The sequence below is a fragment of the Pleurodeles waltl genome, chromosome 9 (genome assembly GCF_031143425.1).
Source record: "Pleurodeles waltl isolate 20211129_DDA chromosome 9, aPleWal1.hap1.20221129, whole genome shotgun sequence".
Taxonomy (NCBI): domain Eukaryota; kingdom Metazoa; phylum Chordata; class Amphibia; order Caudata; family Salamandridae; genus Pleurodeles; species Pleurodeles waltl.
Window position 1 is genome coordinate 817,206,157 of NC_090448.1, and position 21,564 is coordinate 817,227,720.

Genomic DNA, 21,564 nt, shown 5'->3' on the forward strand with positions numbered 1-21,564 from the left:
CGGGTCGGTGCGAATCTGAAAATGCAGGTGTTCAGCGGCAAGAGGGGAGTCTTCAGTGGAGGTGGTGACGCTGATGGAGTCTTTGAAGACGATGGCGATGCCTCCTCCTACTTGGTTGGTGTGGTCTTTCCTGGAGATCTTGTAGCCTTCGGGGATGGCGGTGGCGATGTCTGGAGCAGAGGAGGCGTTCATCCAGGTCTCCGTGATGAAGGCGACGTCCGGTGCTGTGGAGTCTAGGAGGTCCCAGAGTTCAACGGCGTGTTTGTGAACGGAGCGAGCGTTGACTAGGATGCACTTGAGGTGGTTGATGGCGCGTGGGCTTGTGGTCGTAGTTGTTGCGTGGTGGAAGATGCGTTTGCAGGAGTTGCAGGCGAAGGGTCCATGGGTGCGTTTGGGGTGAGCTTGGAAGCAGGTGTTGGAGCGTCCTGGGTTGAGGGCATGGAGGGTGGTGGGGTCATAGCGGATCATCGGGGCTTGGGAGTGCTGGGGACCAGGGGTCATGGCGCTGGGCGCGGGCCAGGCGCAGACGGGCTTGCCTCTGGCACGCCTCCGGCGCGCCCGCTGCGCAGTCGCGCAGCGGCCGCCATATGAGGTAGGAGGGGGGAGGGGTCAGCTGGGGGCGAATGGGAGCTGGGGGGCGGGGGCGTGCAGGAGGTCGCGGCGGGAAAGCGCGAGGGAGGGGGGGGGACAGGTAGAGTGAGAAGAGCTGGGGGATGGGGGTTTAAGGGTGGAGGGGGGAGAGTGTTAGGAGGTTTAGGAGATTAGGGAGAAAGATAGGTGTAGGGTTGTGAAGATAGGGGAGGGGGGGTTGTAGAGGTGGGTGAGGGTGAGAGGTAGAGTGAGGGGATAGGAAGATAGGTAATAGAGGGGGTGGCGGGAAGGGGGGGAGAGATAGAGAAATAGGTAGAGAGAAAAGGTAGATAGAGAAATCGATAGATAGGGAAAAAGATAGAGAGATAGGAAGATAGGAAGATAGGAGGAGGTGGAGAGTGAGGGAGTTGGATAGTGGGATAGAGAGATGGAGAGATAGGTAGATAGGAGGAGTGAGGGAGGTAGAAAGTGAACGGGTTAGATAGGGGAGATAGAGGGGGGGATGCGAGTGGGGGAGGGGGATGAGGCAGGAGCAGGAGGGCAGGCGCGGGGAGAAGAGGACGGAGGAGGCAGAAGAGCCGAAGGCAGAAGACAAGAAGACAAGAAGAAAAGAAGAACAGAAGAAAAGAAGAACAGAAGAGCAGAAGACCGGAAGGACTGAAGACCGGAAGAGCAGAAGACCGGAAGAGCAGAATACACACAGAAGAACACAGAAGAACAGAGAGGAGTACAGAAGAACAGAGAAGAATACAGAAGAAAACAGAGGAAGACAGAGGAAGACAGAAGAACAGAGAAGAATACAGAAGAACACAGAGGGAGACAGAAGAACACCGAGGAAGACAGAAGAACACCGAGGAAGACAGAAGAAGACAGAGGAAGACAGAAGAACACAGAGGAACACAGAAGAACACAGAAGAACACGGAGGGAGATACAAAAAACGAAGAAACAGGGTGCAGAATACCACAGCAGAAGATGAGGAAGAAGAGAAGAGGAGAGAAGACGGGGAGAAGAGGAGTACAGAAGAAGAATACAGACGAGGAGCGAGGAGGAAGAACAGAGAAGAAGGAAAGAGGAAAAGAAGCAGGAGCAGGAGAGAGGGAGAGTAGCGCGGGGCAGAACGAGGGGCTGGGAGGTGGGGGGTACTTACTGTGGGGTGGGTCTCAGGAACTCAGGAACCTGGAGGAGCTGCAGCGGCAGGGGGAGCGACCTACCCTTGGGTCAAGGGTCGCTACCACTGTCGCGCAGCGGCCGCCATATGAGGTAGGAGGGGGGGGAGGGGTCAGCTGGGGGCGAATGGGAGCTGGGGGGCGGGGGCGTGCAGGAGGTTGCGGCGGGAAAGCGCGAGGGAGGGGGGGGACAGGTAGAGTGAGAAGAGCTGTGGGAGGGGGGTTTAAGGGTGGAGGGGGGAGAGTGTTAGGAGGTTTAGGAGATTAGGGAGAAAGATAGGTGTAGGGTTGTGAAGATAGGGGAGGGGGGGTTGTAGAGGTGGGTGAGGGTGAGAGGTAGAGTGAGGGGATAGGAAGATAGGTAATAGAGGGGGTGGCGGGAGGGGGGAGAGATAGAGAAATAGGTAGAGAGAAAAGGTAGATAGAGAAATCGATAGATAGGGAAAAAGATAGAGAGATAGGAAGATAGGAAGATAGGAGGAGGTGGAGAGTGAGGGAGTTGGATAGTGGGATAGAGAGATGGAGAGATAGGTAGATAGGAGGAGTGAGGGAGGTAGAAAGTGAACGGGTTAGATAGGGGAGATAGAGGGGGGGATGCGAGTGGGGGAGGGGGATGAGGCAGGAGCAGGAGGGCAGGCGCGGGGAGAAGAGGACGGAGGAGGCAGAAGAGCCGAAGGCAGAAGACAAGAAGACAAGAAGAAAAGAAGAACAGAAGAAAAGAAGAAAAGAAGAACAGAAGAGCAGAAGACCGGAAGGACTGAAGACCGGAAGAGCAGAAGACCGGAAGAGCAGAAGACACACAGAAGAACACAGAAGAACAGAGAGGAGTACAGAAGAACAGAGAAGAATACAGAAGAACACAGAGGAAGACAGAAGAAGACAGAGGAAGACAGAAGAACAGAGAAGAATACAGAAGAACACAGAGGGAGACAGAAGAACACCGAGGAAGACAGAAGAAGACAGAGGAAGACAGAAGAAGACAGAGGGATACAGAAGAACACAGAGGAACACAGAAGAACACAGAAGAACACGGAGGGAGATACAAAAAACGAAGAAACAGGGTGCAGAATACCACAGCAGAAGATGAGGAAGAAGAGAAGAGGAGAGAAGACGGGGAGAAGAGGAGTACAGAAGAAGAATACAGACGAGGAGCGAGGAGGAAGAACAGAGAAGAAGGAAAGAGGAAAAGAAGCAGGAGCAGGAGAGAGGGTGAGTAGCGCGGGGCAGAACGAGGGGCTGGGAGGTGGGGGGTACTTACTGTGGGGTGGGTCTCAGGAACTCAGGAACCTGGAGGAGCTGCAGCGGCAGGGGGAGCGACCTACCCTTGGGTCAATTACAACATTAGCAACAAATAGCACTGTAAATGTTCATTTAGTCATACCAATGTATGACAGTTGTTGGGCAGCAGTACATATAGCAGAAGGCAGAATTGGGTACCCAGATCTGGAAAAAGGAAATCCAAAGGGAACAGTCATTGACCATAGACAGAGGTTAAGAGGCTGACATGTACAATGTCCCAAAGTATACTGAAATGTGAGCAGGAGTTACAGTCTCTTACCTGTGTGTCACTGGAAGTACTGCATGATGATGTTCGTTCTGTTGTCAATATCTTCTTCCTCTGCCTCCTCTTCCTCACTGTCCACAGGCTCCACCGCTGCCACAAGACCATCACCAGGCTTATCCTCCAGCAGAAAAGGCACCTGGCGTCTCACTGCCAGGTTGTGCAATATACAGCATGCCACGATTATCTGGCACACCTTATTCGGTGAGTAGTATGGGGAGCCACCTGTTAGATGGAGGCACCAGAATCTGGTCTTCAGGAGGCCGAACGTCATCTCAATAATACGCCTAGTTCGGCCATGTGCCTCATTGTAGCGGTCCTCTGCCCTTGTTCTGGCATTCCTCACTGGGGTCAGTAGCCATGAGAGGTTGGGGTAACCAGAGTCACCTGCAAATTTCGAGGGATACCTGTTAGACACACACTCACCCTTAGGAACTAAGGCTCACCTATTAGCCACACCGGTGCCTCTGGAGTTGGCCCATCACATAAGAGATACTGCTATTCCACAAGATATAGGCGTCATGCACAGAGCCAGGATACTTGGCATTCACATGGGAGATGTACTGGTCCTCCAAACACACCATTTGCACATTCATCGAATGGTAGCTTTTTCTATTTCTGTACACCTGTTCATTTCTGCAACGGGGGACAAATGCCACATGTGTACCATCAATAGCACCAATGATGTTGAGGATATTTCCCAGGGCATAAAAGTCAGCTTTCACAGTGACCAAATACTCCACCTGGGGGAACACGATGTAGCTGCGCATGTGTTTCAGCAGGGCAGACAAAACTCTGGTCAACACGTTAGAAAACATTGGCTGTGACATCCCAGATGCCAAGGCCACTGTAGTTTGAAAGGAGCCATTTGCCACGAAATGGAGCACTGACAGGACCTGCACTGGAGGGGGTATACATGTGGGCTGGCGGATTGCTGACATCAGGTCTAGCTCCAATTGGGCACACAGTTCTTGGATTGTGGCACAATCAAATCTGAATATGATTATGATGTGTCTGTCTTCCATTGTCGACAGGTCCACCAGGGGTCTGTACACCAGAGGATGCCGCCATCTCATCATCTGCCCAAGCGGTTGTAGCCTATGGAGGAGAACGGTGAGCAGAGGGTCATTTACCACATAGGTAGCACAACTGTGTCTGCAGTAATGTTAGTGAATCCGTGTGTGAAAGAGTTAGTCCGTAAATGTGCCAATATGTGGTGTGACGCAGTTAGGTGATATGCCATGTGCACCCCTGAAATGGCAGCTGCCTGACTTGTGAGGAGGGACAAGGGGAAATGAGGTAACTGCGCTGGCATTGTGCAGCATCGCGGTAGGCGGTCAAAGACCGCCGCGCAACTCAGCATTGGTTATTATTGGGCCCTATGGGTTCCAGGAGCCAATGGCCATGTATGCCAGCGGTGACGGTACGCACCACTGCATACGTGACCGCCATTTTCTATGCGTTCACTCACTTGATACCTGACCATCAACAGGAGAGGACCTACACTGCAAGTGCTGCTGTGACCTGATTCTGGAAGCGACAATCACTACAATGTCTGGGGAAACGGCCCCTGCCTTCACTGCGGAGGAGTTGGACAAACTGGTGGATGGGGTCCTCCCCCAGTACACGCTACTCTATGGTCCTCCAGACAAACAGGTGAGTACACTGAGAGCATGATGCGTGGGCAATGCCTGTTTGGAGTGGTGTGGATGGAAGCCACATGTTTGGGGGGGGGCTGAGTGCTGCATGTGAGGATAGTCAGTGTATGTGCATCAGGGCATGGGTGGGAACTGGTGGGCAATGAGTAGGACGGTCCGGACGGGTGAGTAATTTCCTTTCCTCCTGTACTTTCCCTCTAGGTCAGCACCCACCAGAAGAAGGGTATTTGGCGTGCCATCGCCAAGGAAGAGCGGACCCTGGTGATCTATCACAGATGGAGCACCCACTGCTGCAAGAGATGGGAGGACCTGCGCCGCTGGAGCAAGAAGACGGCAGAGGCCCAGCTGGGGATGGCCTCCCAATGTGGGAGGGGTGCCCGTCGCACATGACCCCCCTGATGTTCCCTGATTCTAGCGTGGCGTATCCGGAGTTGGATGGGTGCTTGAGGGCATCACAGCAGCCACAAGGGGTTGAGTACATGCACATCCATCTGATTCAGCGTGCATTGGAGGTGTCTGGGTGGGGGAGGTGGGCTGTGGGTTTCCCTAGGCTAGGGCGAGCCTTGTAGGCAAGGACCCTTTGTGAGCCAGGCTCAGTGGCACCCCATCCCCACCTGTGGTAAGAGGCATCTACACCTAGTCAGGCTCCTGTGACTTGCATGTGTGCAGCAATCGGTCATAGGCCTTGTACCCAATGTCCCTGTGATCAATTAGGGAACTTAAAGTGCATGGCGTAGTGCAGAGGGCTGCTGTGTCTGTAGTGTCCGCCAACGGTAGTGGTATTGCATGCACTGAACATGTCTTTCTACTTTCTTTCCCCCAATCTTTGTGCTCTCCCTGTTATTGTGTGCATTAGCATCTTCAGGCAGAGGAGCTGTGCCACCGGAGCAGGAGGGAGCTGCATCCCACATGGCCCTGGAGGGCGAGACTACGGACTCAGAATTCACCAGTGGGACGGCGGGTGAGGGGAGCTCCACAGCAGGGACAGGAGCTGAGACCAGCGACACCAACTCCTCCTCTGATGGGAGCTCCCTTGCGGTGGCGGGCCCCTCTGTGCCCACCGCATCTACAGGTACAGCCGCCACACCCCCTACCAGCACCGCCCTCCAAGCAGCCCCTCAGCGTGTGCCCCGGGGCCGCTCACCCAGGAGGGTGGGCATCTCCTTCGCCCCAGGCACCTCAGCCCCTGCCTCAGTCAGCCCTGCTGCCCTCAGTGAGGAGGCCATTGACCTCCTCAGATCCCTCACTGTTGGGGAGTCTACCATTCTGAATACCATCCAGGGTGTAGAGAGGAAGTTGCAACAGACAAATGCATACCTGGAGGGCATTCATTCTGGTCAGGCAGCCCAACAGAGATCATTTTCAGACTCTGGCCTCAGCACTGATGACAGCCATTGTCCCTGTGTCCAACCTCCCCCCTCCAACTTCCTCCACCCAGACCCAATCCCCAAACTGGCAAACATAAGCACCACACATGCCACACGCACTCACACAAGCATCACACCCATGCACACATACCAACATCCACTGCCTCCACTTTGTCCCCCTCCGCTACATCTCCCTCCTCCCTCCCTGTCACGTCTCCACTCACACCTGCATGCACTACATCTTCAGCCACTACGTCCATCACCAGCACGCCCATCACCACACACCGCTCACGTGCACTCACCACCCCCACTACCATTCACACATCCCCTATGTTCTCTCCCAGTGTGTCTGTGAGCCCTTCTCCCAAAGTACACAAACGCAGCCACCAGCAGCACGCTCAGTGAGCCCCCCACAAGCACCGCCGCTCAGAACACCGCCGACTGCAGCATGCTCAGTGAGCCTCCCACCCACCAGCACCGCTGCCCAATGAGCGCCGCAAGCACCGCCGCTACTGAGCCAGCAACCAGCACCGCCAGCGGCCACGCCACATCCTGTGCCAGTGGCACCACCGCAGACATGGCTGCCATCCCCAGTGGTCAGTCGTACGAGGCTTGTGGTCAGTTCCAGGGGCCTGGACAGCTTCCATGTTGCCCCACCGTCAGTGGAGTATCAGATCCACCACCTCTGTCCTTGGTAGGATGAAGCACTCTGGGCACAAAGCCCCCTCCAGTACCAGTGGAGAAAGGCATCCACTACCTCTGTCCTTGGCAGGATGAAGCACTCTGGGCACAAAGCCCCCTCCAGAACCAGTGGAGACTGTTATCCACTTGAGAGACTGTGGCTTTGCACTCCCCAGGATAAAGCAGTGGGCAAACCACCCACTGGAGAGACTTGAGAGACTGTGGCTTTGCACTCCCCAGGATACCTCAATGGGCATGGAGCCCCCTCGTGGAGCTGGTGTTGTGCACTCATCCAGCTGAGGTGCCCCCCCTTCCCTTCCCCCTGAGATGCCTGTTTTATTTCGAACTGATGCCCCTGCAGTGTTCTCCCCGTTTGGATCGGGTATTGAGTGTGGGTCTCGCCCATGTATTTTGGGCCCAGTGGTCCACGGACTATGTAGGTGCTGTACATGAACTTGAATTCTTGGTGTACATATTTGTTAATAGTGTATATATATTTTTGAGTAATGGATTTTTCCTGATTACAATCGTTCAACTCATTTCCTTTTGTCCTTGTGTTCTTCCAGGGTGGGTTGGGGGGGGGAAATGTTTCAGCATGTATTTGTGTGTGTGTTGTTGTGTGTGAGGGTGAGGGAGGGGGTGGGGGGTGTTGCATATGTGTGTCACTCTCTTTTCCCTCCCCCCTCCCCTGTGTCGTAGGTGCAGTACTCACCGTGGTCATCGCCGCAGTTGGTCGTGCTCCTGGTAGAGGAGCAGGAAGACAGTCGCAGGGAGAATTCGGAGTTCCGGCTCCATGGCGTCCTGGTTCCTTGTGGGGTGTGTAGAGGTGAGTGTTTTCCCTTCCAAGTCCTGTTTCTGTCATGTTTTTGTTTGCGTTGAATCCGCCCCGGAAAAGGTGGCGGATTGGCCTCTCATAATGGTGTGGGCGGTACATTGTCTTCCGCCTGTCTGTTGGCGGTGACCGCCATGCTGTTTGTTTGTTTCTGCTGCAGTCATAATTCCCTTTTTTTTACCAGGGTTGTAATGAGGGCCTATGTGTGCCACTGATATCCCCTGCCTGTTGAGCTGCAGCTTGCTACCTCAAGCTCCCCTGTGTGGGACAAGTCTTTTGTTCCATACTGAATTCCTCTCTGACGGGTCCCCCTGCACCCAAGAGCTCCGCTCTGTCAGCTTGCAACTCCTCTGGTGTAGCTTCCTCCCAAAGAGTGGATATGTCTCCCTCTGGAGTTGAATCGTCACTGGAGACTGGAGCAGGAGGTGCTTTCTTACCCTTCCTGCTTTTTGGTTTAGGAGGCTCTTGGGCCATTTTTCCAGGCTCAAAGGGTCCTTGTTCCTTCTCCTATTTAGTCTGTGCTCTTGTGAGGGTAAAGGTATGCCCTGAGATGCCCAGCGTTGCTGCATAGGCCTCTAGTTCCACTTCAGCCCAAGCTGAAGTCTCCAAGTCATTCCCTAGTAGACACTCTACCTGTAGGTCTGAGGAAACCACAACTTTTTAGGACCAGCAACCTCACCAGCTGGAATCAATAACTGCCATAGGGTGGCACAAAGTGTTACTATGAGCATCAGTCACTTGGTACATGTGACAAAGTAGGTGTAGTTTTTCAGTCACCATAGTGACACTGGCACCTGTGTCCCTGTAGGCCTCAGCCTCAACACCATTTATCAAGGGATGCTGCCTGTACTTAACCATGTTAATGGGACAGGTAGCAAGGGGCTCAAAGTCAATGCCTCCATCAGAGACTAACACTGCTTCAGTGGTCTCTCTAATCAGCCCAGGCCCCACTACAGTCCCTAAAGTGACCCCAGCTACACTCTTGGATTGACTACTGTTAGTAGTCCCACCACTACTGCTATTGCTAGGGGCACTAGGAGTAGGGGTGGAGTTTGTAGTGGTAGAAGGCTTGGTGTCTTTTTTAGGACAGGAGCTGTCTCTTGGCCTATGGCCTTTGTTTTTACAAACATAGCACCAAGGCTTCTTGAAGTTGAAGGAAGAGGATTTGCCCCCACCCCCAGAGGAGTTTTGTGGGCCTGATTAAGACTCTTTTGATTTTTCTTTGTTCCCACCCTTATCCCGATGCTTACCAGCTTCCTTCTATTTGTGGTCACCCCCTATGTGAGTCTTCCTACTCAATCTGGTTCTGACCCACTTGTCTGCCTTCTTTCCCATTTCTTGGGAAGAGGTCAGATCTGAGTCGACCAGGTATTGATGCAGCAAATCCGACACACAAGTTATTCGGAATGTGCTCTCTTAGAATTAGGTTGTACACGACCTGATAATGACTAAGTTTGTTCCAATGCAACCAGCCTTCCAGAGCTTTTACAGAACAGTCCACAAAATCTACCCAATCTTGGGAGGACTCTTTTCTGGTCTCTCTGAACTTGATTCTGTATTGTTCAGTAGTCAGATGAAACCCATCTAAAAGTTCTGTCTTGAGAACTGTGTAGTTTTCTGCATCCTCTTCTCTGGTAGTAAGGAGCCTCTCCCTACCGTTGTCAGAGAAGGAGAGCCACAAAATATCTGCCCACTGCCTTTGGGGGACCCTCTGTACATTACAGACCCTCTCCAAAGCAGTGAACCACTTGTAGATGTCATCCCCCACTTTGTAAGGGGGGACTACCTTGTTCACGTTCATAGAATCAAGAGTCCTCCCTGACCATAGTGTCCCTGAAACTAATACTGCTGCCACCATGGGGTGTTAACCCCATACCCTGCCTTTCTGTCTCTCCACTGCCAAGGCCTCCCTTTCTAGGGCCACCTGTTGCTGCTGCAGCCTCAGCTTGGCCTACTCCAGTCTCAGTTGCCTGCGTTCCCTATCGAGGGAATCCTCACCTGAAGTTGAGCAGTGGCCCCCTCAGAGACTGAAGAGACATGAGAATTTGCAGAGGAGGATCTGTTCCTATTTATGAAAACCCTCTCAACCAGCCCTCTAGGGACAAAGGTGGCCCTACTTGTATGACCCCCCCTTCCCACTACCAGTAGTTCTCCTAACAGGACTTTGAGTGTTTCTAGGTTCTGTCTGAACTGGGTACTTTCTGACCCTTCTCAGTATCTAAGTCTACTCTATCTAGAACTGGGGGTCAGATTCTACTTCTTCCTCCTCCTGGCTACCAGTATGGTCCTGGTCACCCTGGAGATGTAGGCCCAGAAGTAGACACTTGTTGGGATTTCTCCCTGTCTTCAGCTTTCTCTCAGCACACATCTCCCTCAACTCTTGGAAAGTTAGAGCTCAATATTGGGAGTCCATGAGTCCTGAAAGGTGTGCTCTACTGAGGACATGTTGTCAAACTAGAGTGGTGTAGGTGTCCCTAACTACTCTACCTACTAGGCTCCCAAAAACTTTTGCAGCAAGAGCTATGCTAGACCCCTAGCTTACAGAACCTTAGGAGACTAGATCCCTGACACTAGGTGCAGTATGTACCTACTAGTTAGCAAATGGTCTTTCCTGTGGAAAGTACCCAGTGGTACTTTCCACAGGAAAGACCATTTGCTAACTAGTGGCAGTGGCAGAGTGGTAAGGCAATTGCAAGTGCTTATCCCACTGCTGCACCACCAATGTAGGAAGCTGGCCTGGTGTGTGGTGAGCACCTATGGTGTTATCACCTTATACTACGTCTGGGTATCCCCTATTAGTGAGGTGTAGTCAGTGTCTAGGAAGCCAGGCTCTCTAGAGGTAGCTGTTTATGAGCAGCCAAGACTTATCTAGGAGACATGCAAAGCTTATGCAATACCACTATAGTCACACAGCCCTTACACACATGAAAGAACCACACAGTGTTACAAAAATAAGGGTACTTTTGTTATGGTAACACAAATACTATATAATGCAATCCCCCAACTGGAGGTGAGTAAACACACTGTTATGTACACATTAGGAGTCAGGAAGTAGCATAGGATGCAAGAGAAAACAGTGAAAGCAATAGTAAGTACTAAAGGCCCTGGGGGGGACCAAACCATATACCAAGAAAGTGGAATGCGAAAGTCGGGCCCCCAACCAAGGAAGTGGAATCGGTAGAGGGGAGCTGGAGGAACTAGGAACCCCAAAAGATCTATGCCAGAGTGCCTGCCAGCGACCAGGAGAAAAGAGGTAAGTACTTGGCTCTCCCCAAACCAAACATAAGGACTTCAGAAAAGGATAATGCAAGACTCAGACAAGACAGCAAGAAACCAAAGGTGGATCCTGAAAGAGGAAGACCTGGAACAGAAGGGGACCAAGTCCAGTTCACGTTGGAGTTTCCAGTGGTGACAGGAGCCTCTACCCACCCATCTGTTGAGGCAGGACCAGGTCAACAGTGGACGAAGTCAGTCAGCAGCGCAGCACTGGAGCACCTGAGGCATTCCTGAAGTGATGCAGTCGACGTACCATGCCGTAAGAAGGATTGCGGTCGGTCAGTGGTGAGGAAAAACCACCTACAAGCCTTGGCAAATGGCAAATGTTGTTGGAGAACAAATGCGAAGCTGCTGGGGACCAGCATGGTCCAGGAGGATGCAACCTAAGTAGGGGAGTCCCGGGTGACCCCCAGCAGTGAGGAGAGTCACAGGAAGAGGAGGCAGCCCCCACAGGCGGCCCACAGACAGCAAGCACAGGAGTCGCGGTGAGGCCCACACAGCACACCTAGGAAGGAGTCCCACGTCACGGGAGAAGCAGGCAGAGGGCTGTGCGTCGCAGAGAAGAGTGCTGGGGGCCTGGGGCTACACTGAGCCTGGAGGAGATGCCAACAAGCCTTAGTAGCTGCAAGAGACGCGCTGTATGGGGGGTACTGTCCTGTGTGCAGAGGCAAGAGCTTACTGTCTCCCAAGTTGGACAGCTGCTAGAAAGGACCAAGGGGACCACTCCAGACCACCACCCATGATGCAGGATCTACGCAACTCTGGAGAGGAAAAGATCCATGCAGCCCGTCGTCGTTGCAGTTGGTGCCTGCAGATGCAGGGGAGTGACTCCTTCACTCCAAGGGAGATTCTTTCTTGCTTCTTGGTGCATACTGAAGGCTTGCCACCCTCTGAGGATGCACAACTGGGGAAATGTTGCAGTTGCTGGAAGGAGCCAGAGAAACAATGTTGCTGAGCAGAGTCGTCACTGCAGCTGCAGATTGTAGGTTCCTGTGATGTCCAAGTGCTGTTCCAGTGCTCAGAAGGCTAAGTAAATGTTGCATGGGAGTCCTGTCTGAGTCTTGCACGTCGAATCTGAGGACCCACCCAAGAGGGAGATCCCAAATAGCCGAGAAAGGTAGATTGGTCACCTAGCATAATGACCACCTATTAGGAGGGGACTGTGATGTCACCTGCCTGTCCTGGCCACTCAGATGCTCCCAGAGGCCTCTGCCCACCTTGCATTCAAGATGGCAGAATCAAGTGGCCTCCTGGAGGAGCTATGGGCACCACCCCTGGTGTGGCGATGGACAGGGGAGTGGTTACTCCCCTTTCCATTGTCTAGTTCCACGCGAGAGGAGGGACCGGAGGAAACCGGTTTACTCAAGGAGGGCACCAAATGTGACCTTCAAAGCATACCAGTGGCTTGGGGAGGCTGCCCCTCCCAAGCCATGTAACACCTATTTCCAAATGGAGAGGGTATTGCCTCCCTCACTCAAAGGAAATCCTTTGTTTTGCCTTGCTGGGCTTGAGCTGGTCAAGCAGCAGGAGAGCAGAAGCCTGACTGTAGGATGGCAGCAGCGCGGGCTGCCTGGGAAAACCCTGCAAATTGGTAGGAACAAAGCTGGGGTTCCTCTAAGGAGCCCGTAGGGTGCATGGAGTCATACAGCCAAAACTGGCAACAGTATTGGGGTATGATTCCGACATGTTTGATTCCAAACATGCCCAGGTTCGGCATTACCATTATGTAGCTGTGTCCAGTCTATGCGTAAAATGGCTTCCCTGCACTTACGAAGTCCAGGAAAATGGAGCTGGAGTTCGTAGGGGCACCTGTGCTCATGCGGGGGTGCCTTCACACAAAGGTACCTGCATCCTGCCCTCTAGGCTGGAGGGCCTACCATAGGGATGAATTACAGTGACCTGAAGTGAAAGGGTGCATGCACTTTTTCATGCAGACTGCAATTGAAGGCCTGCAGACACATTTTACATGGGCTCCCATGGGTGGCATAATACATGCTGCATCCCATGGGGAACCTCTGGTGCCCCAATGCCCTGGGTACCATATACTAGGGACTTATGGGGGGCACTACTATGCCAGCTGTGGGGGGGGGGGTGAAGTCCCAGCAACCAAATTTAGAGGGAGAGAGTACAGTCACTGGGGTCCTGGTTAGCAGGATCCCAGTGAACACAGTCAAAACATACTAACATCAGGCAAAAAGTGGGGATAACCATGCCAAAAAGAGGATACTTTCCTACATATCAGATGAACAAGTTACCTTCGGTAACAATTAATCTGGTAGAGACCTATTCTTGTTGCATATTCCTTACCGACCCACCCATCCTCCCCGCTTGCTAACTGATTTCTAGGGACAGAGATTCCCCTTTCAGGACCTTAGCTCTGGTGCACCAATTTCAGTATTGTTCATGGCTCCTCGCTGCTGCCGCGGAAAGTCGTGAAAAGAAATGGACATCAGTGCACCTGGGTGGTGCCTATGTACAATTGCAACGTCATCACAGTGGAAGTGGAGTCGACCGATGCCACCTAACGGCGTGCAAGGGTACTGCTCAAAGAAAAATCTCCAGATCAAGTCTGACACCTGGGGGAAATTCTAAGGAAAGGAATCTGAAACTATAATATGTCTGTACCATATAAATCGTTACCAAAGGTAAGTAACTTGTTCTTCAATGGCTGCTCGATCAGGAATGGCGTCGCCATCTGCAGGTGGAGCAAGGACCCTTTCAGCAGTTTGGAGATCCTTGGTTAGATCTGATCACCTCTGCTAAAACCGCGCAATGTCAGTTTTGCGCTTTGGAGTTTCCAAGATGGCACTCAATCAGTGACGCTTTTCATCTCGAGTGGAGTTTAGGCCTTCTGTATGCCTTTATGCCCAAGAAGAAGATCAAGAACGACCGGGCCCAAGGTTTCCTTGTGGCGCGAGACTGGGCATGAAAAGTCTGGTATCCAGCGGTATTAAGCATGGCCATCAATCCTCCGATCAGACTGCCACTTCGGGATGATCTTCTATCGCAGCAGCCGGGCAGGGTTCTCCACCTGAACCTGTCCAGTCTCTGCCTTCTTGGGTAGAGACTGAGCAGCAGCAGTTGACAGCTTTTGATCTTCGGCTGGAAGTCTGTGACATTATTTTGTTGGCCAGGGTATACCGCTGTCAATCGAACAAATTTGTGACATGGTGCACAGACAAGTCTGTTGACCCTCTCTGCCGCTCTTTCCAAGTTACTTTTGTTTATACTTTCTTTGTCCCAGCAGGGCTCTGCTATCTCTGCTTTCCTGAGATTACATGACCAACCGTCCTTGTTTAAATCTCCTATTGTTAGTAGATTCCTTAAGGTCCTTACCCATATGATTCTTCCATCACTATTGATAATGCCACAATGGGATTTGAATCTGGTTCTTAATTTCTTAATGTGCGCTCCCTTCGAGCTGCTTCATAACTGTCCTCTCAGGCTTCTGATGTAAAAAACAGCCTTCCTTGTGGCCATCTTACTGCTCATAAGGTGACTGAGCTGTAGTCTTTGTCATCTAAGCCACCCTACCTTTCCATCTATCCTGACAAAGTAGTGCTTCGCACCAGGGCTTCCTTTTGACCAAATGTGGTCATGCCCTTTCATGTAGGCCAATCCGTCACCTTGCCTACTTTTTACGTACCCCCTCATTCTTTTAAGGAAGAGGAGAAACTCCACCGCCTAGACCCAAAAAGAGCGATGGTGTTCTACCTTGATTGTACCAAAGAGTTCTGGGTGGATGATCAACTCTTTGTTGGGTATGTGGGTGTGAAGAAAGGTCGGGCAGTGTAGAAGAGAAACATCTCTAGATGGGTTGTTCTCTGAATTAAAATGTGCTATGCATTGGCTAAAAAGGAACCCCCCGGAAGGTTTATGTTCTCATTCTACCAGGGTGACAGCTGCAACCACTGCATTAGCACGTGGAGTTCCAGTCCTGAACATCTGTCAGGCAGCAACGTGGGCACCCCTGCACACATTTACCAAACACTACTGCCTAGCCAGTCTGGTCCGTAGGGACAGGTACTTGGCCCGTTCAGTCCTGCAGGACTTCCTAGTATGATCTTGGTTTGCAGGTCCTCCTCCGGGGATGGTATTGCTTGAGTATCTATTCTGCGGTAAGCAATCTGCAACCTGAAGTCTCTATCAGAAGAGCAAGTTGCTTGCCTTTGGTAATGCCTTATCTGGTAGAGACTTATTCTAGTTGCAGATTCCTTACCGAGCCATCCAACCTCCCCGCTCCGTGAACTGATATTTAGGGACAGGGATTTCCCTTTCAGGGCCCTGGTTCTGACGCACCAGTGGTCAGTGTTCTTCATGGCTCTGCGCTTCTGCTTTGGAAAGTGATGAAATGAAACTGACATCACAGCACCAGTGTGGTGCCTATGTAGGTCCTGCAACATCATATTCTGTGCGCGCAACACTGACAATGGACACAGAGGCAACCAATGCCACCTAACGGCACTCAGGGATACTAGTCCGGATCCAGACTGTCATCTGGGGAAATTCAAAGGTAAGTCATCTGCAACTAGAATAGGCCTTTACCAGACAAGGCGTTACCAAAGGTAAGTAACTTGTTTATTAGCCTACAATTGATGTTCTATGTTTCAGGTAGGTGGAGTATTTCCGGATTGGCACAGGTTACTGTGCAGGAATGCTCCAATAAATTGTCACTTCTTCCACATTTTTGCAACAAGTGTTTCTGGTGCACCTACCACCTGTACCTTATGGTGTAGGTAAAGTGCATAGTGATTGTGGCGGAGGTGTGGTTACTGCTGCACCGCCAAATGATGCATTAGCCCTTGCAAAGGTTGCTTATGGGCACCGAATTGCAGGGGATCAACCTTTTACCTTAGGTAATTTGCTTCACTGGTGCTGGGGCTAGTAATCACAGTAAATTTGGTGGAGGAAGTGGTTGAGATGGCTTTTGCACAGGCGTTTCTGTTTGTGACATTGAGGCGTGGCCTTTTGGTGTGTGCAAAGAGGAATGTGCTAGTAATTTACTTCAGGAGTAATTGTCTAATGTGAACGGCCAGCAACATCATTGCTTCACTTGTGCACTAGAATGGTTAGATCTATGCGTTGGCATGCAAGCAGGGCTGTGTGCAGATCGCATTGGAAACCAGCGTTTGAGGAGGACGATATTATAGATTATCCACTGTGTATCGAGTACATTGGTTAGCGAACCATTGTATCAAAAACAGAATCGGTTCATAGTGTCTTCATACTTAATTGGGGAAAGTCCAAAAAGTGAAGTGCACCAGTTTTGGACACATTGCCTATGGTGAGAATACCTTCACTTTGACACTGTAAAATCATTTCAAAGAAGTACCTTGCATCTCTGTACTGCGCAATCTGAGTTGACAGTGTCACTATCCACCACTTCAATTTTTCAGTGGGCCCAATCAATCATGCATGAAATGGGCTAAGATGCTTAACAATGATATGCTCGCCGTCAGTGGTGATACTGCCTCCAGCACCAAAAAGGAATTCTTATTGAAGTAAAATTGCAGGGTTAGGAGGGTGAGGAAGTATTTGAACATCTTCCTTCACGTCAGCCTCAAAGGAGGGTAGATGCCAGAGAATGACTGTTTTACAGAAGCTATGAAAAGGTTTTAAAATCATTTTACTGAAGAGCCACACATTTGGATGGAAAGATTTATTTTTTACAAACAACATTATCATATCAAGGAGCCTATATATTCATGTGTGTTGGCTTTGAGAAGTTTATCAGCAGATCGTTTATTTAGCCTTACTGTATCCTTTTACACAAGAGATCAATTGATTGATGTAATTGATTATTCATTGGTCTAAAAGATGCAGAGCTGCTCCTTTGCCAAAACAATCCATAGTTGCAGGAGGAGACTCCAAGAGCGTGGAGCAGTCAATTGCACCATTTAAAACTATCAGTATTGGAAATCAACCTCCAGAGGTGATGGTCATTTCATTTAGAGAGAGTAAAAATAAGAGCAGGTTAAGTAAAACAGGATTTTGGAATGTTATATGTGATAGGTGTGGGTCAAGAAAGTACTATTTAAGGCATGTCAGGGCAGGAACAAATAACGTTTTAAGCGTGGCGGCAAAATGGGTAGTTTTGCGAGATTGTGTTTATCAGGTGCAAACAATAGCGTAGTGCAGATTCAACAGTATTCTGGATCAGATGTTAAACTGAAGGGGGATATAGTGTACAAGGAGTTGGGTGAGAGGATAGTGTGGTTACAATGGGGAAGATGGTTGTGCACAGGAAGGATTCAAATTCAAGTGGTGCTGAGTGTGGGTATTGATGAAGAATCATCTTCACCTCCTTCTTGTGGTGTGGTGGTGGATACAAGAGTGATGATAATTTTGGTGGATTTAGGTTTTCCATTCACAATTTTGTCTGATTAGTTCTTTATGAGGATTGGCACAAGTGTCTTGAATCGATTAATGTGTGTTTGCATTTGGCAAGGGGAAATTGGAATGATGTGGTGAATATACAGTTCCAAGATAAAACTCTTGTTGGAAAAGTATATGTGGCATCTAGAGCCAACATGTATTGGAGGTAGCAGCATCAAGGAAAATTAAGATTAGCTTTGCATCCAAGTGCCATCAATCCAGAGGTGTGTATAGATTTATTGTAGACTTCTATACACTGTTTAGCTTTTCAGGGTGGTGTGGTTTTGGATTGTCACAACAGTCTATTTCGTAAGGAGTTGGGCAAGATGATGGGGTTTTCGCATCATATCCAGCTTGAGCGAAATCCCATTCCAATTTGACACAAAGTGCGGCATGTGAGTAATGAGTTCCTGCAGGCACTGGATGATGTGTAATGAAGCAATGATTGAACTTGGCAATGCTTCAGAATGGATTAGACCCGTGGTTTTGGTAAAGAAAAAAAAGTTTAAGATTGTACGTGGACTTCCAGTCTGTGAACAAACAGATTGTAGATTGCTGTCATCCGCTACCTTTAATTGAAGAGTTGCTCACTAAGTTTGATGGGGCTACATTTGTCTCAGCCATTGATTTAAAGTCAACTTACCACCAGATTGTACTTACTGAGGAGTCCTGCCATTTCAGCACCTTGCTACATCTGGATGGTGTTTGGGGTGGCATTGATAGCCTTTGTGTTCCCTGAAGCTAATTCATTGCTTGCTTGGGACACTGAGGAGGTTGGTGCCTTCCAGGATGACATCTTGATGTTTACTGAATCATTTGAGATGCTTTGTGAAATTTGGAATCATACTTAATTATTGCTAAAAAAACAAAAAAAGGGGGGTGGTTTGCAGCTCAAGTTGAGAAGTGCAAGTTTGAAACCTCAGAGGAGAACTGTCTGGTGCACAGAACTGCCAGTGGAGAGATTGCTGCTAAATACGTCTTATTGAAAGCAATTAAGATCATTAAGGTATCGGAGAATAAGGATCAGTTGAGATCTTATTTAGGGTTCTATGAATACTATTTAGTTTGAACACAGTTTTGCAGAGTTAGCCATGTCTCTAGAAATGTAATGAAAAAAGGGGCAAAGAACGTTGGCAGGAGAATTAGGCTGAGCCTTTTACGAGGCTGAAGAAAGAAATTATTAGTGACAACCCACTGCCGCCTTATTTTCTTGATGCTAGAAGCATTATTATGGTGGATATGCCTGTGTTGTCTCGAGTAATGAAAACGAAATGGGGTGAAGAATGCACTATAGCATTTGAGTCAAGACTGTTGTATGAGGCAGAGAGGAAATACTCCATGACTGAGAGAGAGGCTAGGTTGTGTCTGGGGTGTGGAACAGTTCAGGACATATTTGTGGGGAGGGATAATTAAGCTAAGAACTAACTGAAACCATTGGTGTTCATTTTGCCTAAAAATAGAGTGTTGTTATTTTTTTTGAGGTTGGTGAGGCTATTACCGAAGCTATAGGAGTACAATTTTACTGTGTTTTTTATTCCAGGATTATGCAGTGTCAGAGGAAATTGTTTTTCGAGGTTGCCTATACGTCAATATTTTATGTTGACCAAGGTCATTAGCGAAGAGTGTGTGGTGGTTTCTGTTGATGTGGCAGAGGTAAATCAAATACTGACTAGAGAGGACTGATCATGAGCAAATTTACAAAATGTTATATTGAACAAGGTGAAGAATTATCTGTTGAGTGGATATCCTAGAGAAAGAAAATACCACAAGAGGTACAAGTGTATTGTAAGATACTAGAAGAACTGTCTGTGGAGTATGGTGTGATGATGAAAGGTAATTGCTTTGTTGCACCAGTGGGCATTTGATCTCAGATGTTGGGGTGGGTGCATTAGGTTACGTGGGTGAGACAAGAACTGGCCAAAAGTCCAGTGAAATATTTTAGTAGTCATATATGGACTCAGGAATTAAGGTATTTGTTAAGAATTTGGTGATGAGTCAACTCGTTGAAAACTAGGGTAGGGGAAAAAGTGGTTAGAAATTACTTGATGAACCATGGAAGGATTTGCAATGGCTATTGTTGGAGCTGTCTAAAGGTATCAAACAGGTAAATTGGGCGCTTTGGTCATGGTTGAATATTCCTCCAGATGAGTTGAATTAAAATGGCTAAGCACTCCTGATATGGTTACTGTAAGTGAGTTTTTGATGGAATGCATCAGGAGGGAAGGGTTCCTGTATACTCTTAAGTCGGATAATACTACACACTTTACAACTTATAAAATGCAGGAGTTATTCAGGAAGTTGAGAATAAAGCGAAAAACGTACAATCCCAATATGAATGGTTAGTGGAAAGATTTAATAGTGGAAGGGGTCAGTTAGCAGTAAAGTTGGGCCTGAATGTTAAAACACATTTACAAGTTCTTGTGGTTGTATCATTGTACACCCCCTCCACACACACACACTGTATCACCAGTGTAAGTACTTTTCTTATGCTGATGCGGTATGAAACCAAGAGATGTATTAAATCCAACGTGGTTAACAGGGTCTTATCACATGAGGGAGAAAACAAGATGTGTATTCAAGAGTTAAGCAGAATATATTGTGTAGTAGTGCATCTGCTAGACATGATAAGGTTCAATCAAGGTAAGTGTGGTCTTAGACAGGATACCAACTTGATGGAGGGCGCTGTGGTGGAATTTAAGTTGCTCTGGCATGTAACCATAGGTGATCAAAGTTTTCCAGGGCTTTAAAGGAGTTAGAGTAGGAAGACCATTAGCTTATTAATAATATATCAAGTTGGAATTTGAGGAAAGTGTCTATGGTGAACAGACGCAATTCAAACATGGTGAACAATTTGGTGAAGCAATTTCGCTGCGTTTAGCGGTGGATCCAAACACAATATTCCAGGATGTGTGACGAGTACCTAGCTGCAGTGTAAGGATAAGTTGGAATGACATGGCCAGCACCCTGAGTGTCACATCATCTGGACTGTCTAGGGTAGTGTGTCAAAAGGGTTATACACCAAATTCTAAGTTACTGTGCAAAGAGAGTTGTGCAGCTGAGAAATAATCAGGTTCCGGGAATAAATGCGTTCTGAAAAGAATGTCTGATGATCTGAAAATACAAGGAAGACTATTTGATGTATTAAATGGTGGGACTGTCATAAGTGTTATATTTCCATGCCACAACTTCGTGAAAATCAGGTTGTTTCTTTTTTTGGATTCTTCTCTTTTTCTCTTCATTATTTCTTTATTTAATTTTTCCAAAGGATAAAGTGTATGGTAGGTATGTTTTCTTTGTTTGACAGTTTGTTATGTGGGTCACTGTAGAATGTTATTTTTGGGTTCTCTTGCTTTCATTGTTGGGCTTTGTTAGCCTATAACTGATTTTCTATGTTACAGGCAATTGGAGCATTTGCCGACTGGAACTGGCCACTGTGGCTGGCGTCTACCCTTAAATTGGCATTTTTACTTACCTGGTGATAATGTGATTCTTTCACAAGTACTGATGCAGTATTGCCATGGAAAAGAAATTGACTCATCATCCAGTTTTCATGTAAGGCGATAATATGTAAATCCTTGAACAACCTAACCTGGGATTTTGACAAACCAGGCACGCGCTGCAACTTTCCAAGAACAATCATAAGCAAAGCGGTGCCTGGAATCAATTGGAAAGGGTTGTCACAAAATTCCAGTTCTATTCCCTTATTGTTACACCATTCCTTGCTAGCACTAGAACCAACTCTTTAATACCCCTTCTGCTGAAGCTTTAGCTAGCAATTTGTGAGAAATGACTACAACCTCAGGAGATAAAGAAAGCAGCAGCCACCATCTTTGTCATGTTCTTAAAAGGGTGTGGCCTCTCAGATTTGCAGTTTTTCTCTGAATGCTTGTTATTAAACCATACACTTAGTTCCCAGCAAAGTGTGACTTTCTACATTTACTCTATGATTCTTGAGAGTGGTCAGACCACATCGCCTTTCATATGACATATAGACTACAGAGATATATTTTTGACAGTTTGTGTGTAAACAAGTTTCCATTTCAAATAAATACATAT

The 21,564-nt window shown here is 48.8% G+C and overlaps 1 protein-coding gene across 2 annotated transcripts in view; it reads left to right on the plus strand.

Moving 5' to 3' along the window:
* Positions 1-21,564, plus strand: part of ITPKC (inositol-trisphosphate 3-kinase C) — a 627,543-nt gene that overhangs the window by 393,947 nt on the left and 212,032 nt on the right. Inside the window, exon 3 of one of the 2 annotated variants that reach the window (XM_069208096.1) lies at positions 20,907-21,060. The exons of the other annotated variant lie outside the window; for it this stretch is intronic. The gene's annotated coding sequence lies outside the window, so the exon portion shown is untranslated. The remainder of the gene's footprint in view (positions 1-20,906; positions 21,061-21,564) is intronic. 2 annotated transcript variants of the gene reach the window in all.